Source organism: Ipomoea nil, unplaced genomic scaffold, assembly GCF_001879475.1.
Source record: "Ipomoea nil cultivar Tokyo-kokei standard unplaced genomic scaffold, Asagao_1.1 scaffold1353, whole genome shotgun sequence".
In the NCBI taxonomy this organism is placed as follows: Eukaryota; Viridiplantae; Streptophyta; class Magnoliopsida; order Solanales; family Convolvulaceae; genus Ipomoea; species Ipomoea nil.
In genome coordinates, this window is record NW_017617781.1 from 422,501 (window position 1) to 444,051 (window position 21,551).

Consider the following 21,551-nt stretch of genomic DNA (forward strand, 5'->3'; position numbering starts at 1 on the left):
AATTAATTACACAGGAATCAGATATTTGTTCAAAATTACACAACATGCAAGACAACCACATAGAGGTAATATTCCTCATGATTAATTTAGTAATCACTATATTTATGTTTATTTGTTTAATTTGAATCATATTTAATTTGTGTTTGTTAATATTGTTTTCAAGGATTTGTCTTCTGGAGATGAGGTCACTACACCCATAAAGGAAAAATCCAAGGGTGACGGTGAAATTGATGCTGATGAAGTTGAACCACTCAAGCGCTCAGTGAAACGTTTTTTTGAATGATCAGTATTCTACTAATGTTGTGGGAAAGAAAATGAAGACGATTGTGAAAGAACTCAAAGAAGAGAAGCTTTGATCACAAATAGTATAACCAATGTATCCTACTTCTTTTATTTCATTATAATTTCATTTTCAGTATTGCCTACATTTTGTTTTCAAACAAAGTTGATAATCATGAAGAAGGTAGAACACAGAGAGGGGAGGAAGAAAACTGTGTGGCTTATTATTCTCATCATCTTTACATTCTGTTGTTCTCTTCTATTATATACAGCTAGAAGAAGATGATTAAGTAAGGGAGGAAGAAAACTAACAGAAGAAACATAAAAGCTAACTACTAACAGAATTTGTTATATGCTAGTTACAAAGGTGAAAGAGAGTTATTGGGCTTCTATGTTGAGTTCTTCTGACTTGAAGCTTCTATCTGTTGATATCCCCCCGCAAGCTGGAGGATACATATTATGGAGACACAGCTTGGAGATGAAGTAGCAGAAGGTACTATGTGCTTGTGGCTTTGTAAACACATCAGCAAGCTGATTTGAGGTAGTAACATGGAGTAGTTTCAACACACCTTTTTGGAGTTTTTCCCTTACTAAATGACAGTCAATTTCAATATGTTTAGTCCTCTCATGGAAGACTGGATTCTCAGCTACTGCAATAGCAGACTTGTTGTCACAGTACAGCATTGCTGGAGGAGTTCCAGCTATCCCCAAGTCTTGCATTAGGTAGATCAACCATTGGATTTCACAAGCTGCTGTGGCAAGGGCCCTATATTCTGCCTCAGATGAGCTTCTGGAGATGGTCACCTGCTTCTTGGATTTCCAGGAGACTAAAAGTATTGCCAAGGAACATGCAGAACCCTGTGATGGACCTTCTAGTATCTGGACAAGCTGCCCAATCAGAGTCAGTGAATCCTTTAAGTTGAAGATAGGATGTAGCTGAGAAGAAGAGGCCTTGTCCTGGAGCTGCTTTTATATATCTAAGAACCCTATGAGCTACCTGCATATGTATATCAGTGGGGTAGTCTAGGAACTGAGACAGTTGTTGGATAGCATAGCTGATGTCAGGTCTAGTGATAGTTAGATACAATAGTTTGCCCACAAGTCTCCTGTATTGAGTAGGATCTTCAAGTAGATTGCCACTAGTCCTGCTGAATTTAATAGATGTAACCATGGGTGTATTAGCAGGTTTACAATGTAAAAAACCTGCATCTTCAAGTAATTCCATGGTATATTTTCTTTGTGTCATTGCAATTCCCTTATTACTTCTGGCAACCTCCAATCCCAGAAAGAAACTTAAGGAGCCCAAGTCCTTAATGTGAAACACATCATCTAAATGTCCTTTGATCTGCTTTATTTGGCTCAAATCAGGACTAGCAATCACCACATCATCAACATATACAAGTAAGGCTACAAATTTATCATCTTTGCCTCTGGTAAATAAAGAAGAATCAGAGACAGCCTGCCTAAAACCCATACCAAATAACTCATGAGTCAACTTGACATTCCACTGCCTGCTAGCTTGCTTTAAACCATATAAAGACTTCACTAACCTGCAAACTTGTCCAGGTTTGGGTGATGTGAGGCCAGGAGGTAGTTTCGTATAGACTTCTTCACTCAATTCTCCATGCAGGAATGCATTGTTAACATCTAGCTGGTGTAAAAACCAGCCTTTAATAGCAGCAATAGCCAGTAGCATCCTGATTGTTGTTATTTTGGCAACAGGACTAAATGTGTCCAGATAGTCTAGCCCAGGTGTTTGAGTGTACCCTTTGGCCACAAGCCTAGCTTTGTGTCTTTTTATGGTCCCATCAGACTTGAGTTTGGTCTTGTAGACCCATTTACAGCCTATTGGCTCTTTGTTAGGAGGAAGTTCTGTGATGATCCATGTGTTATTTGCCTCCAATGCCTTGAACTCAGCTTCCATGGCTTTCCTCCAACACTCCTTCTTTATGGCCTCATTATAGTTCTTTGGCTCTTTGATATCTGAGATGTTGACAGCAAGGGCTTTGTATCTCTCTGACAGATTATCATAGGATAGAAACTTGGAGATGTTTGTCTTGCAGCCACATTCTGACAGCTATAATCTTTGAGATAGTTAGGTGTTGTTTTTGTTCTGGTTGATCTTCTCTGTTGAGGTGCATCTGTGGGAATGATCTCAGTATTAGTGGCTTCACTTGTCTGAGATTCCAGGGACTGGACTTCAGGTAAAACCTGCTCAGTAACAGGCATAAGGACATGATCCTCAGTATCCAAATAAGGTGTATTTTCAGATGGCAGCACTAGATTATCATGATCCTTCTTTTCTAACTTCTGAAAGGGAAATATATTCTCATAAAAAGAAACATCTCTTGACACAAAGACTTCCTTTGATTCCACATCAAAAAGTTTGTATCCTTTCATGCCATTTGCAAAGCCTAGGAGAATGCACTTCCTAGCTCTTGGTGAGAATTTATTTCTTAGGCAGCTTGGAACAACAGCAAAAGTTAGGCAACCAAACACCCTAAGATGTTGATACTGTGGCACCTTATCAGAAAGGATTTGATATGGAATTTGATTGTTCAAGGCTGCAGATGGGAGTCTATTGATCAGATAGATAGCATGGAGGATACAATCTCCCCAAAACTCCTCAGGAAGGCTTGCCTGGAACCTTAATGCCCTTGACATGGACAAGATATGACCATGCTTTCTTTCAACAACACTGTTCTGCTGTGGTGTGTATACACAGGATGTTTGATGAATGATACCCTTATGTTGATAGAATTCTTCCATGAGAAATTCTTTTCCATTATCTGTCCTTATACATTTAACATTTTTCCCAAATTGTGTACTGACTAGCTCATAGAAGGTTTGCATAAGCTGTTTAACTTCACTTTTCTTCCTCATAAGATATATCCATGTAGCTCTGCTATAATCATCTACCAATGTTAAGAAATACTGGTAACCATAGATTGTGGGTACATGATATGGTCCCCATATGTCAGCATGAATGAGATCAAAGCAATTATTTGAGACAGAAACACTAGACTGAAAGGGAAGTCTTCTTTGCTTGGCTAAATGGCAACAGTCACATGTAGTAGGCTTGTCATTACAAATTTTACTGTCTAATGTATGAAGAAACTTCATTTTGTTAACAGAAGTGTGGCCTAATCTAGCATGCCAGAAGCTACAAGAATTAACAGCAAGATTACAGTGAGAAAAATCAGGAAAGTTGAGCTGATAGAGTCCTTTCCTTAGCTTAGCCATACCAATCATCCTTCCAGAGTGTTGATCCTGTATAACACATTGGTTAGAGTGAAACCATATACTGCAGTTTGAATTTCTCATGAGTTCTCCCAAGGAGATCAAATTGTACTGGAAAATAGGCACACACAACACATTCTGCAAGATTAAGTCAGCAGATAACTGGATGGTTCCAATGTGAGACACCTGAGCTTGGTGTCCATTTGGTAGGTGCACATATATCCCTTGCACCCTTTTTGATGTCTGTAGTAGATGTTCATTGCATACAATATGGTGTGTAGCACCACTATCAAGAATCCAATATGATGATTAGGAATTATCTAAGACAGATGCAGGATTAGCTGTCTTACCTTCCAATTTGACATCAGGAATGAAGTTTGCTGATATAGCATTGACTTGAGGAGTATCATCAAGGGGGGAACTCCTTGTTCTTTCTTGTTGCATGAACTCCAGGAATCTTCTATAATCATCCTTAGTAGTAGAAGAACCAATCTCTAGGGAGTTAATTATCTTCTTGCAGAGAGGATTGGACTTGATTTGCAGACCCCATGCCCTTGTTTCTTGGCTTCCAACCAGGAGGGTAGCCATGTTTCTTGTAACATTTGTCAACTGTATGTCCTGTGTACCCACAATAACTACACACAGGTTTTTGCTTCTGATTTGGGAAGGGTCTCCTGCCATTACTATCATATTTTGTGAAGAAGGCAATGGCCCCTGTCACACTGTCTCCTAAGGTGTTTGGGGTAATTCCCACTTGCCTTTCTTGTTGGGAAACCATAGAGAAAGCCTCTCCAACACCAGGAAGGGGTTTCATCAGCATAATCTGTTGTTTGACATTTGTGAAGTTCTCATTCAACCCAATCAGGAAGGCTGTCAACATATCATTTTCAAGGTGTGTTCTGACCTTCTCAGATAAGTCAGATCCACACTTACAACTAGGGGAACATTCACAAGAGGGGGCAGGCCTCAAAACAACTAATTCATCCCATAACAGTTTAATCTGAGTGAAATACTCATTTACTGAAAGGTTACCTTGCCTTATCTGATGAATTTCAGCTTGGATTTCAGCAATGCGAAAGATGTCTTGTTGACTGAAACGTTTCTTCAGATCTTTCCATACTCCATCCGCCGTATTGATCCATAGAACACTTCGTGCTATAGTATGTGAAACAGCTCTGAGGATCCACGATAGAACCATCGTGTTGCATTGATCCCAGTAGAAGAACTTGGGATCAGTCTGAGATGGAGGCTAAGAGGATTGGCTCGATCATTTGGATCAAGGATCGGATGTGCAGCAAATGCCGGAATGGGAATTGGATTTGTAGGGATAGGTATTCTCCACGCCATAGCTTCATGGAAGCTCTGATACCATGTTGATAATCATGAAGAAGGTAGAACACAGAGAGCGGAGGAAGAAAACTGTGTGGCTTATTATTCTCATAATCTTTACATTCTGTTGTTCTCTTCTATTATATACAGCTAGAAGAAGATGATTAAGCAAGGGAAGAAGAAAACTAACATAAGAAACAGAAAAGCTAACTACTAACAGAATTTGTTATATGCTAGTTACAAAGGTGAAAGAGAGTTATTGGGCTTCTATGTTGAGTTCTTCTGACTTGAAGCTTCTATCTGTTGATAAACAAACTTTTGAATCTGCTACTATGTGTCAACTTTTTATATATTACATCATCTCTTAAATTTTTCATACAATTACACAATAAGATGAACAATATTCATCCCGTGCTATCACACGGGTATCATACTAGTTTGAATATAAAATAATAAAATTTATATTTTTATTTTTGAAGCTAGGCCCGTGTGACCCGCGAGCCCACATGAAGCGGGCTTGGGCTGTGTGTTTTCCAGTCCACAAAAGCCCAAAAAAAAAAAAAAAAACTCGCGGTGGGACGGGCCAACCCGCATTGACACCTCCGTGGGCTTAGCTAGCTATTTAAGTATATTATTAATCGATCGAAACTGAACTCCCAAACTCGTAAAATAACCGAAATATCGGAAAACTGAAATTTTTTTTCTCGATCAGTTCGATTATTGGTCGGTTAACCAATATTTTGCTCACTCCTACATTAGATTCTAATCACTCAATGTTGATTGCAAATTTAACATTCCCATAGATCTTTGATTTACCGTTGTTTGATGCCCGAGTTGAATATTTTCTTTGGAAGTATTTTTCGCATCTCTCTGTGTTGTGCCAATTCCACTATTCTGACCAATTCATTTGATATTGGTTCATCCCCACTACTTGCTTGTCCTTGGTTCATCTCTATTTGTTATGGCCAATACATTTTTTCTACAATATTGTATGAATTATATACACATAATAGTAAAGAAAGTGTGGCAACATAAACAAATTAGGGAGCTTTATATCACCTGAAATATCCAAATACTCTTCTGTTGGAGGTTGAGTGATAAGTGATAACAAGAATCTCTTTTGCCATAACCATATTTTCTGCCACCAGATTCTATTATACCACATCCACTGGCAATACAGTTGCAGTTGCCTACAACACAAAAGAAGTTGGAAATTAAGAATATGAAGATGCAAGAAATTATAAATTAAGTTTACTTTAGTAACAATTCCATGAGTGGGTCTTTGGGGACATTTTCTTCTATTATTATGCCCTTGACTCTCGCAGATAGAACAATGCAAATTAACAAACTTCTTAGACAAATGCACTCCACCTTTAGTTAATTCATTAGCATACTTGTTTCTCAATTTCCATTCCTAAGCTAGGTCTTCCAAACTTGGCAGTATATAACGGTGGCAATGAGGAATCTCGATCTCTATCAGTAGCTACCCACTCCTCATGACATGCTAATAGACTTATAGAACCTGCATATATATGCCTTGAGAAATGTTGGGATTGCAACATAATCATATATAGGACCTTTCCCATGCTTCAACAATATTGCACAAACATTATGTTTGCATGGTATAGCAGTGAGCTCTGATCTCCGATCCTACAAGTGCAAGTTTTATTTTCTAGATCCACCTTAATTGTACGTGTTGACCTTCATACATTCCCCTTACTACAAACACAAAATCATCACTTTGATGGCCCAAATACCCTCCAACTTGTCTCTCAAGTACGTATTTGAATATTTGCAATAATAGTTGGGCATATATATAGTTCCATTCCACTTCAAATTAAAGCAGCCTAGCTACGCTCATAAAGTCTAATCATGATGATCGCCAAGCAATTAATCAATGCATGCATTATCCCTAGCATATTTTATCATTGCATTAAAAAACTCACAAATATTATTATCAAGCATTTCACATTGTGCACGTACTGCAAGTAAAATATAATGAGACTTAGACCACTGAGATGAGTGTTTATCAGCCAACCATGTAAACACATCCCTATCTATTTCCCTCAAGTCTAAAATTGTTAACTGTGGTAGCTCTAGCTACTACTTCAAAGGTTTTTCAATGTATATGTCTATCTATCACAAAATCTGTGTCTAACCCCTGATAAGAGTGTAAGACTGTCTCAATTAAGTGCAGGAATCAAGCCATATATTTTGCTTGAATTGTCTGACATAAAGGTAAATGTTGGTTGTCTCATCTCATCAATTTGGAGGTCTCCTGGCCTTTCAGCATTTCTAAAAACTAGAACCAAGATTCTTTGCTCTGATCTCAACCTCTACAACAACGTATGTATGCAACAGGGAAGATTCCATCATTACCATCAATCAAATTTGCCCCTTAGATGACATGCATGCATCCATCTACCCCAGTAGTTATAGGTCTGCCCGCAATATATAAACCCTTCTCTACATATATACCTCTCAACAAATGTGCATCCTAAGGAATCGATGCTTCTCATCCTCATATACCAAATCATATCACTCAATTTCACAAAGCTAAGCAAGAAGGTACGTGTTTGATTTGTTTTCTGAAATTCTGCACAGTAACTCTTCTTAAACTTTTCTTCAGCTAGCTTCACCCCGGCCTTATCTCATTTTTAGCCAAACTTACAGGCCGGCTTGCCTGTCAGTGATCGAGTAAAATGTGGTCATCACTACTCACCTTGCCTTTAAAGTCTTTCATTGTTCAAGTAGGACAGTCATGAATGGCCTTCTTCAATTCCACCTTTTAGCAACAATATAATTATGGAAGTCGATCACCATTTCATTTTCAAACATCCATCTCCATGATTGTCATGTAAGGGCGATATGATGTAATCCTCCAACACTTATCATCTTTAATTTGTTAAATCCAACATTTAGTTTCCACGGACAATTTTCATGCTTGCATTTCATCACGTACAACCACTCTAACCTTATCATTTTTATCAAATATAAATTCCTTGCCATTGGCAAATTAAATGCATAATTAAGCACAACTTCCCTCAATTTAGCCTTAGTGTTAAACATTAATCCAAGCTACGCAAAATGTTGGTGTGTACGTTCATGTCAATTTTAGGCCGGTCTGAAACTATGCAGCTTCCTGGCCTTTCCCTCACTCTCATATCCTTTCAAACTTCCTTCATCAGACATGTTAACGACCTCATTTGTATTAACAGTTTGAGTGATAAGTTCTTCATTTCATCAAATCAACACCTCCATACTATACATTAACATCTTTTTCTAGTAATTTCTTTTTTACCATGAACAAAAAAATAATGAAATTTCAATTTTACTTGTAACTTCTTTTTTCATAGAATTTAATTTTCAATCCTCTTCAATTATTTTTCGCGAACCAAATGGTCCGATCCCTTAAAAATGTTAATATATATTATTAAATAATTCAAACATGTCGGAATATTATTATTGTGTTGTCAGTTTAATTTGTTGATCACATCACCATTTCTTATTTTCAATATATATATTTGAAAAAAAAAAAAAAACATAAACTATCATACAAAGAAATTAAAACGAGGGTAAATCCCCCTGAGCGGCCACAACCAAGTTGGTAAATCTGTTAATTAATTTGATAATAACAAGGTTATATTACAAGTTACAAGTTTAGCTCCCAACCGAATGACTTATTATTAGTTTTATTGGTTTGAAGCAGTCAATTATTATGGGTAATCTAGCTACACTGAATTAGATGCAAAATATTCTATTTTGATAAATGTAAATGTAATAATTATTTACCAAGACTATGTGGTCTAATGGTATCCGGGTTGGACTTCCATTTGGAAGGTTACGAGTTTGAGCCTGAGAAAGTATATGAACAGATACTACAATGTAATAGGGCCAGTAACATTCAAAAAAAAATGTAATAATTATTTGCAATTTCTTCTTTGAAAATTCATGACCGAATAAGTAAATTTAAATTCTTTCACCTCATAAAGTATTGAAATTGTTTTAGCCTTAGCTTAGCTTGGATCATCATCATTCAACAAGTCATTATATTGTGTAGTGTAGTCGCTTTCTTACCGGGTTGTGTTGTTTATATTATGCATGGGAATGGCAATGGCAATGCAATCCGACAACGACAGACTTGAATCTCATCAAATTAAAGGGATATATAGATGGGATGTTGATTGCTGTTGTTTGAAGACATTCTTCCCCAACGTGATTTTCTGTACCAACATACATGTTCCTCTTCTTTCAAACCATGTGAAACCTAACTTTCTTTTTTAAATTTCTTTTCTAAATTTTTGTTTTTGCATTATTGCTTCTATACATACATACATATATATATATATATATATATATATATATATATATATATGCCGACACAATTATTATTATATGGTGGTGATAGATGCATAATGTACGTTGTATATCCAGCACATGCACTATATTTGTGAAATAAATAAATAATCTGTCACATGCATACAAGATAGAATCAGATAGCACTCTATAACATAACATGGCTTTAAAGTTTTGTTTTCTTCTTTTCTTTTTTCTACATGAGAGAGAAGTGATAGAGAGACAGAATCACATTATTTAAATGAATTACCTGAAGTTTAATATATATCAAATTAGGCCTATGATTCTTAATGGCCGAAGTAAGCTATAACATAAATGGTATAGTAAATGGTCTAGTATTAAAATAGATCTAAAATTTAATATTATTATCAATATTAAATACCAAAATATGGTAGTTAGTAAGGAATAAGGTCCAAATTGACTACTGAATGTAACCTGAAAATGCAATTAGGTCACTGAACGAAAAAAAATATGCAATTAGACCACTGAACGCCCGAAAAATAATGCAATTTCACCTGATAGCATGTTACCACCCATTTCATCAGGTTACCTGCTTATGTGGATGATGAGTTGTTATTTTTAATAATTTTTAATAATAAATTCTAAAAATTAAAATTTAAAAATTAATTTGAAAAAAAAAAAAAAAAAAAAAAAAAGAACGTCAGGGTTGTAACACCCCTAAATTTTAAAACTTTTAACGCTTATGAAATAAAGACAATTCTATTATCAAATCTCAAACAGAGCATAACTAAACATAATTGTCGGGGTGCTATGCCACATCTGAGCTGGAGAACTCAGATGCACAGGCTAAACTATCCAAAGAACAGAAATCCTCAAATCAAAATCTAGTACAACTTCAAGGCACGCAGGCCGATAAAAGAACTAATCTAGCTAGGTCCATGGGTCCGACTAGCGCGCTCCGGAGCTACTCATCTGTGCCTGAAAGCCAAATATATCTGTTCAGCGAATAATGCTGGTAACCCACTCCAACGCGTTAAGTACAATATAGGTAGATATATAAGGAATATCATTTTGAAGCCGGAATACATATATACTAATGAAACTCTAATTTAAAACCGAGAGTAGACTCAATCAAGCAATGGTAGACACATTCAATATAATTAATCACACACATAAATATTCTAGCATGCACCCTAAGGTCACAAGACTATTCCATATCAATCATATCAATATTCGATTACTATTTCAGCCACAATCAACAATAAAACACGTTTACACATTTGGTGGTGCCGCAAGACCCTTCACGTGTCCATACACGAAGTGTCAATGCATATAGCTCTGACATGGCCCCGCAGCACCCTACTTGTACTGTAGCACAAGGAGATTGATCGCAACCAATCGATGAACCGCAGCTCATTTATATCATAACGTTTGATCGCAACCAAACGGTGGACCGCAGCCCTATTATCATGTATATCTGATCGCAACCAGATTAAGGACCGCAGCCCTATATATATATATATATATATATATATATATATATATATATATATATATATATATATATATTAACACATAAGGAGGGGAATCATCGGGGAACACTTATCCTAATATAACTCATACCTAACAAACCACATCAAACTACTCACGACACTCCTAAGGGGTCATACACCTTCCTCCTAGGCCAACGGGATACCAATTCAACTAGCATGCGATACACAAGACTCTTTCATCCTAAGAATGGTACCCGATACATCAAACTAGACTCACATACAACAAATGGGGTGGAGGGCCACCCGGTGGCGACGAACCATAAGCCAGCGGGTGCCCGGCGAGCAGTTGTCTGCCCGCTGGGAAGAGGGCACGGGCAGCGGGTAGGTGGCGGGTACCCCTGCCCCCACCTACCCCCCACTGACTCCTATGTAATATTTTGGTCTCGGGATCCTTCGTGGAACCCGAAGCCATGTCCAGACACATTCAAACACAAACGACGACACCATGTATTCAAGTAACTGATTTAACCCAAGAATCACACCAAATACATCCTAACACGAATCCTAAACATGCCAAGACTCAACACCCGAACATGCAAAATCCCACCCAAACATACCAAGAGTTAACACAATACGAAATCCACGTTTATAACCCTAGGGCTCTAGTCATAATTAAAACACAAAGATCGTTTATATAACATATCATAGAATCAAGAAGAGTTAATTCCAGCAATGGTCCTCCGACAATATTGATTTTCCAAAATTAATCATCGACTTTTAATTTGGACATTTTACGTCCTTCTACTTTCAATTTCTTTCCAATTGAGGTCCTTTCGTCAGATTACGGTAAATAGGACTTTAAATGAAAGGGTAAAGTAGTCATTTCATCTTCATAATGTATAATTCTTCATTTTTCACCCTAATATGCGCGACTTCGAACATCAGATTCACTTAATTGCTTAATCCCTAAATCACTCGAAGAACAAAATTCCATTATGTATTAAGCAATTAAGTGAATCTGATGTCCAAAGTCGCATATACAAGAAAGAAATACGAAGAATTATACATTAGGCAGATGAAATGACTACTTTACTCTTTCATTTAAGGTCCACTTTACCGTAATCTGACGAAAGGACCTCAATTGAAAAGAAGTTGAAAATCAAGGGACGTAAAGTGTCCAAATTAAAAGCCAGGGACTAATTTTGGAAAATCAATATAGTCGAAAACACCATATCAATCTCAGGCAAAGCCTTATCAAAACTCAAACACTGAATCATTTATCAAAGGAGCCAATGAAGAAGATTATAGCAAGGAAAATAGGTTTTGTTGAGACATGGGTTACCTCTTAGCCTTAATTAGAATCCTTGGCTACTAAGGTTCTTTCTCTAAGATCTCCTCCTCGTGATTCCTCCTACGTTTGGTGACAAGGAATTCATGGGTTCTTGTGTGGTGGAATCTATTGTGGTGAGATTTCTAGGTGCCTCCTAGGTCCTTATATATATATATATATATATATATATATATATATATATATATATATATATATATATATATATATATATATATATATATATATATATATATATATATATAAGAGCCCTAACTAAGGTCTGAATGGTAAGGATTCACTTATTCTATTTCTTATAGGACTAAAGGTTTGGTTTAAGGATAAGGGTTCATGATCCATGGTGGCCCCTTCTTAATTAATTAAGGGGATTTAAACCTCTTTTAATGGTAAGCAGTTAAATAATTAGTCTGGGTTACAGGCCGTAACACAGGGTGTTACAAGGGTGGCCGTCGGCCACCCTTCGCCGCTTTCCTCCTCCTTCGTCTCCGGTTGGAGACGAAGAGCCTGTCTTCGTCTCTGACCGGAGACGAATGAAGGGGGAAAGTGGGGTCTCACGGCACCCCCGACGTTTTTTTTTTTTTAATTATTATTTAAAATGCCAACTCACCATCCACGTAAATGGGTAACCTGATAAAATGTATGGTAGCTTGCTATCAGGTGAAATTGCATACATTTAGAGTGTTCAGTGGCTTAATTGCATTTTTTCGTTCAATGGCATAATTGTATTTTCAAGTTACGTTCAGTGGCCAATTTGAACCTTATTCCTAGTTAGTAATAATTAAAACTCAATGAAGATGTTATAGTCAAATAAAACAACTACAATTATCATACAAATATTACTCAATAATGATGTGAGCCATACTTTAATGACCCAAGATAAGTCTCAAATAGCTTGTTCAAAATATGTTTTAGAGTCTTAGAGACGCATAAAACTAAAATATGTCGGAAATTAAAGGGAAACCAAACAAACAGTTTTAATAGACCATAATGCCCTAAATTGGCCCAAAGGTTCAAAACTAAATGATATTTAATAATGAATTTATGAGTTAATAATATGCTAAACCATTCCTAAAACATGTTTTTTTTAATGTTTAATTATAATAATAAAATAATTTAAATATTGCTTAGATTTGTATATTAATATATTTTAAATAAATTGCAATACTTGAGGCAATTTAATATGAACTTTAATATTAAATTAAAATTCAAATAGCAAATTAAAACTTAATATTTGTCCTAAATTGAATGCTAATTTAATAATGATTGAGTTTGAGAAAATTCATTTGGTTTTAATGAGTTATATATATTGGTTTTTTCTTTTTTAGCATATATACGATGTTTGGTATTCCCCGTAGTTTAAGATTGCAATCAATATGTTGATAGTGTAATATAAAATTCCATAGTTAAAGCAGCCCCATTAGGGGTTTTTGGACCAGGTTTTGAGGAGAGAGAGAAAGTACGGTGTATAAGGGCATCCTCAATAGTTTAGATTTTTTTTCAAGTTTTTGTGGGTTCAATCTTCACTTTATCATTCATTATCTTACTTAATCCCAAAAATCCTTCTTCCCATTAGTTTAGATTTTTTCTCAATTTTTTTATGGACTCACCATTTATTTTACTACTAGTTTTTTACGCGCATTACGCGATTGGGATAATGCCCAATATTATTATTTTTTTAAAACAAGTACTTTAAAATATATCAAGGCAAAATTATATTGGAATTGTTCATGCATAGATAATTGAATGTTAAATTTGCGTATTTAAATAGACAATTCTAAATTTACAAATGCAAGATAATATAGTCAAGATTGATTATAATTGTCAATAAAATAATTGTATAGGTATGGTTGAAACCAAATACGGGACATAAGGGAGAACAAATAAAAATTAGGGCATAAAATATTAAATATATACTAATATTGAAGAGCTAACGGCTGATTGCCAAACAAGGACATTGCGAGATAGTTTCACACTTCAATTTGTTGTGTGATTTGAATACTCTTTTTGTCAATAAATCCCCAAGTAGTTAATATGATTGGCTTAATTATATTTTGTTATTTTGTTATTTTTTAAAAACAATTATTATTATTATTATTATTATTATTATTATTATTATTATTATTATTATTATTATTATTATTATTATTATTATTATTATTAAATATATGTATACCCTTAGGTTATTTTACATGTTAATCTAAACAGTTTTTTTCAAATATCTTTTTACCAACCGTTGATATAATTCGCTGGTCAAATTCGCTAAAATAATCCACTAACGCTAATCGCTAACTGCTGATTGTCAAACAAGGACATTGCGAGATAGTTCTTGCTTCAATTTGTTGTGTGATTTGAATACTCTCTTTGTCAACAAATTCCCCAAGTAGTAAATATAATTGGCTTTATTAATTATATTTTTTTAATTTTTTCATGGTATTAATAAAATACTTGGTAAATAAACATATAGCATTATTTTGTATTATAACTTTGATATTTAATTAAATAATAATGCACAAAAAAGATAATAGACAATGTAGTGAATATAATCAATTGATGAATTTGAATGTAAAGAATTTTTACATTGGAGAAATATAAAGACAATATAACTAATAAAATTATTTCTCTTAATTAATTTATTGATAATGAATAATTTTTTTTAATAAAGACATTGTAGGGACAATGTAGCGATTATAATCAATTGATGAATTTGAATGTAAAGAATTTTTATATTGGAGAAAAATAAATACAATATAACTAATGAAATTATTTCTCTTAGTTTTTTTTTTTTTTTTGAATGGTTATTTCTCTTAGTTAATTTATTGATAATGAATATTTTTTTTAAATAAAGTCATTGTAGACACATAATTCTAAATTAAAGAAATGCATATGTATTATTTTTTGTTGTAGCTACTAAATTATTATTTAATTTAATAAGAGGAAAATAGAGTACTAATTATGCCAACTTTGATTGGGATGTGGTTCGAACCTAAGACCTTTCTTATTGAAATCAATGAGTAAGTTAACGGTGAACTAACCGAAATTAAAGGAAAAAATAATATTTAACGGAAAAGTTAACAGAAAATCATATTCATTAAGGATAAATGAGTAAATCTTAAAGAAATATTAAAATCTGATCAATCTGAGCCATTCATTTGATTAAAAAATTTGACCGTCATTTTTTCTACCCATTATAGGCCTAACTCTTTTGGGCTCTTATTAGTATATATATATATATATATATATATATATATATATATATATATATAGTAGATATTTTAATTATTATTTTTATTTATTATCATTATAATTTTTAAAAATTATAATTATAATTATTATTTTATTATATTTAAATTAAACATATCAAAATTCAAATAATTTTATAATTATAAATATTTTAATGTATCAACATCTAGTTGAAATGATAATTATAAAATTAAATTACTAATAAATATAATATTTAAAATTAAATTATATAGTATATGACTAAAAGAGATTATATAAACAAAAATAATTTTATCAAAACAAAATAAAAATTGTGGCCGTTGCTGCATAGCAACGGCCAAAAGATTAAAAATAAAATAACAAAGCTAAATGAAGACGCCTCAAGTGGCGTCTATTGCCTGACAAAAATTCAACCTTAAAATTTTTACTATTTCAAAAACTAGGTAAGATCCCCTATTGGTATGCTCTTTGGATATTGCAGAATGTTGAGGTTCTTTGTCTTCTTGTGTGGGCTCCACAAAAGAAAGAAGAAAGCATTTCATTTTGCGTGGACTGCAAATTTGCGCTTAGTCGACGCGTTTATAGGCTTTAATTTAATTTTTTTGAGGGGGTTTTCTGACATTTTGTTGTTTTTTTTTTTAATACCACATTCTCTCATTTTCTCTTTTCTAATCACACCTACAAAAATTTTTCAAAAATCACATCAAAACCCTCACTATTAAGGTCTTTAAGGATGCCCTTAGTTTGGTTAAGATTGGATATTTATACCAATTATTTATTTATTTATTTATTTGTTTGTTTTGAAAGGAAAGATAGAAATGCATTAATGAGACTAAATGAAACACGGATAAAAGGAGGAAGAGTGACAGATTAAACCCCCTAAACATACTGGTTTAAAGTCAAATGTACTATTAATTAAGTTAAATTTTTTGGAGAATGTAAAGTATATTTTGCATATATTCATTAAAGTTACATTTTAGGAAATATTATTTCAAGAAAGATAATATCACTTTTGGTCTTTTAACTATCAATTTGATCATTTTTAATTTTTCAATTTTTACAAATTGACCAATTTTGGTTTAAAATGCTCTCAATGTTACAAAACTTCATCCTCTCCATACAATGATATTTTAAATTGAATTTTAGTGATTCAAAAATATCGAGGGATTAAAAGTGGATGATCAAATTGAATTGAAAGTTGAAGACTTCGGTGAAAATTTCATTATAATTGAGAGAAAAAAAAATACTAATACTAACTCTTAACTCTTTCGAGATAAACATAATAGAAGTAATTTTATAATGTTTAGTATCAATCTTGTATGATGATACAATGTCGTATACTCTATAAACTCAATATCAAGAGTAATCATGGAAATGACGATTCTACAAACGTGATGTCCTCCATTCTTCCAAAAGGCTAAATCCCAACCCTGGTAACTAGACATTTGCTCACTGCACACAAGGAACTTCTCTCACTTTGAGAGGTTGCTCCCACACTGCCGTTGGTGAGATTCGATCCCTAGTCATTTTTCCAAACTTTCACTTCTGTGTCCAGTTGAGCTGTCCATGCGGATTACGTGATGTCTTCCATGCATGTAGAACAGGTCGCTAATAGCTAGGGATAGACCGTGACGAAGATACTTCAAATGCAAATTAGCAGTGTGTAAATTGTGCACAACATATTTTTGTATATAAAAGAAAAAAATGAAAACTATTTAAAATTTAAAATATAAAGTTAAAACATTTATTTATTTTTATCTGACTATCTATTTGCTTATTCAATTGACTAGCCATTACACATGAAAACTAATTCGATTTATACATGTTACAGAAAAAAAAAAAAAAGACGTGTTATCTCATCTACACAATTAATGGGTATAAAGGTAGATTTATGTTGTGAATACAATTTTTTTTTTTTTTGAACAAAATTGTACGGAGTATTAAATATGTAAATTGGTTACATCCAGCTGGGTAATATGACCAGATTTAATGTCCCAATTCGTAATTAATGAGCCGTGCCACCATGGGCAATCGTTATATCCTGCACCACGGCACGCGTAGCATTGTGTGTCCCGCGTCTCCCAAAACAACATCATTTTGGTAAGTTATGTAGGGAGTTGACGTGATTATGTGTATTTGTTTATACAATTATGTGTATTATATAATTATGTTCATTTTTTATACAATTATGTACATTTTTTATACAATCATGTCCATCTTTTTTATATAATTATGTACATCCGAAATGTGTATTATGTTAAGAGTTGATGTTTATTATGTTAAAAGTTTATGTATATTATGTATTATGTTAGATTATATGTATAATCTTTTTTTTTTTTTAAAGTATGTGTATTTTGTTATACAATTATATACATTCATGTATACAATTATGTGTATTCTAATATAAAATTATGTACATTTTTGAACATGAATTTTTTTTTTTTTTTACAGAAAATTAACCGCCAACACAGGGTAGCAAAATTTCAAAAAAAAAAAAAAATCTGAAACGACGTTGTTTTGCATCAGGGCGCACAATGCAATGCGCGCCCTGGTGCAGGATATAAATTCCCCATACGCGGGGCACATCATAGGCAAGACCAGCAATAATTAAATGCAACATAATTGTATTTTGACAAACCAAAATTATTAAAAAGGAACCAGGCCCAAATTGGTCATGTAATTAGGCACTAAACGGGAAAAAAAAAGTGTAATTGAATCACTGAACACTTTAAATATATGTAATTTTACCTGATAACATGTTAATCTCCATTTCTTTCGATTGTCTACTTACATGTATAGTGAGTTAACATTTTAAAAATAATTTTTAATTAAAAACTTTTTAAAAAAAATGTCGGGATGCCCGCCGACCATCCTCTTCCCCCCTCCTTTGTCTCCGGTTGAAGACGAAGAGAGATCTCTAGATCTTCGATCGGATACGAATGACGGGGGGAAGGGGGTGTAAATCCAACGAACCAAGGCATCTCGTTCGTTGGACTTACAGTGGCCGACGTTTTTTTTTTTTTTTTTTTTTTTTTAAAATTAAAAATTAAAGAAAATTGTATTTTTCGTCCCTAAGTTATAAGTTAATTGTAGAATTTGTCTTCGAGTGTTGGTCATGCTCACTTTTCGCCCCTAAGTTATCATTGGTGTTGCGCTTTTTGTCCTTTCGTGCTCACTTTTTGCCCCTGAGTTATATTAAAATTGCAAATTTCGTCCCTAATGTTTTATTTAGTAAAGGGACAAAAAATACAACATCAATGATAACTTAGGGACGAAAGGCAATTATAATCAACATTTATGGACGAATTCTACAATTACCCTATAACTTAGGGACGAAATGTGCAATTTTCCCTAAAAATTATTTTTAAAATGCCAACTCATCATCCACGTAAGCAGGCAACTGGAAGAAATAGATGTTAACATGCTATCAGGTGAAATTGCATATATTTGGGATGTTCAATGACCTAACTACACCTTTTTTTTTTTTTTTTTTTTGGTAGTGTAGGAACTGGAGATCCTAACATCACCATCTAATATAAAAAAAACAATATTAAATAGTTATAATCAAATCAAATAAATTTATGACTGTCACTAGGTAATTACTTACCATCAGTCACCCTAGCTCTACAAAGTTGGAGTATAACGATCAGTGGATCTACGGAATCAACATTACAGTAAGGCAAAATAGAATCCACGTGCTCGTCCCACAGGGTTATCGTCAGACGAATCTACCTGAAGAAAATAACTTAATTGTGAACGTGCTGAACGCTATATTTATAGTTAAACAAATCAAAAAGCCATCTAAAAGAATACCTATCGGGAATCTTCAATGACGAAATCAATCAACCTTTGAGGATTTCGATTGACTTGGATAACATTTGGCTCAGTAATGGAAATTGCACGGCCAATCAAATCTACAAGGATAAACCAAACCATTTTAAGTTGACAGTCATGAATGTATTATTAATATATCAAAAAGACCAAAAAAAAAACCCCAATATAGAACAAAATTATAACAAAAATTTGCCAATTAGCTTATTGCTATCAACACCTCCGGGACCTCCAACGACCCAAAATCCTTGAGATTGAACATGTGTTTTGGAAAAATCAGATTTATCTTGATCCGTAACGCTAACGCAAGTGTCGTTGTTCGCTTTCATAATGTACTTGTGCTCGCACAACTTAAACGTCGCGAAACGTTTGCACAACGAAATTGTGAATATCATAAACTTTTCCTTCCTTCAAGAGTTTGTTGAATTTTTTGACAACTCTTTGGAGATTTGTAAATGGATGCGAATTCTCTGAGAAAATCACCCGTAAATATTAATAAATAAATAAATAATTTTTATAACCTTTCCTATCATTAAAAAATATTAGTAATTAAAAAATACAATTTATACAATTAAAATGTATAAACTTAGTTGACAAATATGTCTAACATTTCTCATTCGGACGACTTAAACAATGCAAATGTCCAATGGTTTGTCTCACCCATTTTCATTAATATATTATCAATATTCAATACTATTGAACACCATGAACTGCTTAATGGTTACTCTATTGAACACCATGAACAGTTATTAAAAATGCATAACATTAGCTCCACAAATTAAGTTAAACAAACATCTCAAATGATACTCTTAATTATTATATTGTATATATTTTGGTTTCACTTAGAGATACTCACTTTGACACTTCAAAAATGTAAAATTAGAATAAATGTGGCACCGGTGAGTCATTTACTTCAATCCGCTGGAAATAAAAGATAGTAACTTCATGTTCGCAATATTTTTATAAGTCATTGATCATCTATCAAACAGTCTTAAATTATACCAAAGACTTGAAGGAGGTATGGATTAGTGGATTACATTGAATACCAATGAAATATACAAATTGGGAACATGCACAACAAATCAGTTATAAAACAAATCTTGGAGCTTGCAATATATGGTTCTAAAATAAGTCTATAAATGCTATATGTAGATAATATGCCTTAATTAACATCATTTGTTTAATATTGTTGACCCATAAATATATCATTAATTTAATTATTTGTTGCTCAATTATTGCAAAACATTGAGCTACACTTATATTTTGTTATTTACTAAGTATAACAATATATTGTTATCAAGTATTTTTTTTCTTTATTGATAATGAGTTTTGTGGGCAGAAAATTAGTGGACAAACAATATATTGTATAGAATATGAAAAGCGGTATAGGTACCTATATTGTAAATACCATTAAATTATTATGGAGAAATTCACATTGGAGTCATGTAACAGAAAATAATAGATGGTAGAATTGTTCAGGATGCAGAGAGTATTTATAGTGCAACTTCAATATTATTATTTGGAGAAATAAGGATGATTTTGCAGATTCTCTACCCAAATAATTAGTACGTGAATTTATTAAGGTTAGAAAAGTATTATATTTGCAATGACATGTTTCATGTACAACTATATTATGGTTAGGAAAGTATTTATGGTGTAATTTCAATCAATATTATTATTTAGAGATTTTGTAAAATAATAATTAGAATTGTATTAGGGATATGAAAGTATTTGACTGTGATTTTAATCTAAATTATTAATAAATAATTCTTTTTCAAAAAAAAAAAGGAATAAGGGCCAAATTGGCCACTGAACGTAACGCGATAGTGCAATCAAACCACTGGACCTAAAAAACGTTCAATTACCCCACTTAACAGCGCAAATTCCTCCAATTTTACCTATTAGCCCGTTTTCATCCATCCTTTCCGGTTGCCTTGCTGACTGGACTCTTACGTGGCATTTTTCTCCTTTTCTTTATTTTTTCTTTCTTCCTAATCTTCTTCTTTCTTCCATCTGGTCGTTGGTGATCGTACTCCGGCTTGTTCTGCCCATGCTACGAGGACGGAACAGGTGTGGGGGAGGTGGAGAATAGACCGGGGGCGGTGGTGGAGAGTATACCGGAGGAGGCGGTGGAAAATGGACAGGAGGTGGCGGTGGAGATGGTGAGGGGGGCGGTGGAGAATAGACGGGAGCTGGGGGTGGGGATGAAACAGAGACAGGTGGGGAGGGGGTGAAGCAGTTGGTGGAGTAGGAGAAGCGATTGGAGGCGGCGGCGAAGTAATTGGCGGTGGAGGAGAAGCGACTGGCGGCAGACCCCATCTTCCTTTTTCTTTCTCTTCATCTTCATCCTCTCACTAAACTCTCTCTCTCTCTCTCTCTATTTCTCTATCTCTCTCTTAAATTGACTCTTCCGACTCCTCTCAGATCAGGTTCGTATCTCCCCCATGTTATTGATCTAGCTTTCTGTGTACTGAAAATTCAGTGAGTTGTTCAAA

The 21,551-nt window shown here is 33.8% G+C and overlaps 2 long non-coding RNA genes across 2 annotated transcripts in view; both read left to right on the forward strand.

The window, feature by feature from the left end:
- Window positions 1–263, forward strand: part of LOC109185726 — a 423-nt gene extending 160 nt beyond the window's left edge. Inside the window, exons 2-3 of the long non-coding RNA XR_002055033.1 lie at window positions 15–65; window positions 164–263. This is a non-coding gene — a long non-coding RNA (uncharacterized LOC109185726). The remainder of the gene's footprint in view (window positions 1–14; window positions 66–163) is intronic.
- Window positions 264–3,366: 3,103 nt separating this feature from the next.
- LOC109185724 lies at window positions 3,367–20,991 on the forward strand. The gene is made up of 3 exons (XR_002055030.1): window positions 3,367–3,378; window positions 15,969–15,972; window positions 20,845–20,991. It is a non-coding gene; the product is annotated as an uncharacterized LOC109185724 (long non-coding RNA).
- The last annotated feature ends 560 nt before the right edge of the window (window positions 20,992–21,551 follow it).